Below are 716 nucleotides of genomic sequence, written 5' to 3' on the forward strand. Positions count from 1 at the left end.
TTAAAAAAAAAGAAAAAAAATCCATTTCCCCTTGAGCAGAATAATTTCAAGCCTTGCTTGTTCAAAAGTCAGGGAAAAGCCAAGCCCTGGGTGGGTCAAAACACTCTTCCAAATGCAAAAAGTTGGGGGAAGAAAAAAAAAAAAACACAATTAAAAAGAAGAAGAAAGAGGGAAGGGGAGAAAAAAAAAATAAAAAAAAAAAAGAAAGAAAAAAAATAATAAAGAAAGGAGGAAAACAGCAAGAACTTGTTTCAAAAGAGGGTCTTACTAATTTCTTGCCCGGTGTGTCGCCCAAGGCTGCGACAATGGCAAAGTACTGAATGACCCGCTTGGTGTTTACAGTCTTACCAGCACCAGATTCTCCGCTTAGAGTAACAGAAATACAGATCAAGGACATGAGGAAAACAACAGGCAAAGCTTCAAACACAGACCCTGCCGACCTGCCACCCCGCTCATCCTGCCAGGAGGGAGAAGCAAAGGATGGGAGGGGTGGGGAGGATGGTGTTATCGATCCCCTCCAGCTTGGGGGGGACGTGCTCATCTTTGGGCTTCATCTTTGGAGCCAAGCACAGCTCCCTCCTCTCCATGTCCTCCAGCCAACAGCTCAGGCCCTGCCACCCTCCTGCGAGGTGCCGCGGGGGGTCAGCTGCCCTCTGCAGATATGGCAGGAGGTGCTGGCGCCCACCGAGGCTCCACGGCCCCGGCCCCGGGGCTTC

The 716-nt window shown here is 49.3% G+C and overlaps 1 protein-coding gene across 1 annotated transcript in view; it reads right to left on the minus strand.

Annotated features, from left to right (window-relative positions):
- The window catches only part of LOC103773000 (myosin-7B-like), a gene marked incomplete at its 3' end in the record, with an annotated part of 18,383 nt that extends 18,010 nt beyond the window's left edge, over positions 1-373 (minus strand). The window contains exon 1 of the mRNA XM_008940352.1: positions 269-373. The remainder of the gene's footprint in view (positions 1-268) is intronic.
- Between the last annotated feature and the right edge of the window lie 343 nt (positions 374-716).

This window comes from Merops nubicus, unplaced genomic scaffold (genome assembly GCF_000691845.1).
Source record: "Merops nubicus isolate BGI_N331 unplaced genomic scaffold, ASM69184v1 scaffold3385, whole genome shotgun sequence".
Taxonomy (NCBI): Eukaryota; Metazoa; Chordata; class Aves; order Coraciiformes; family Meropidae; genus Merops; species Merops nubicus.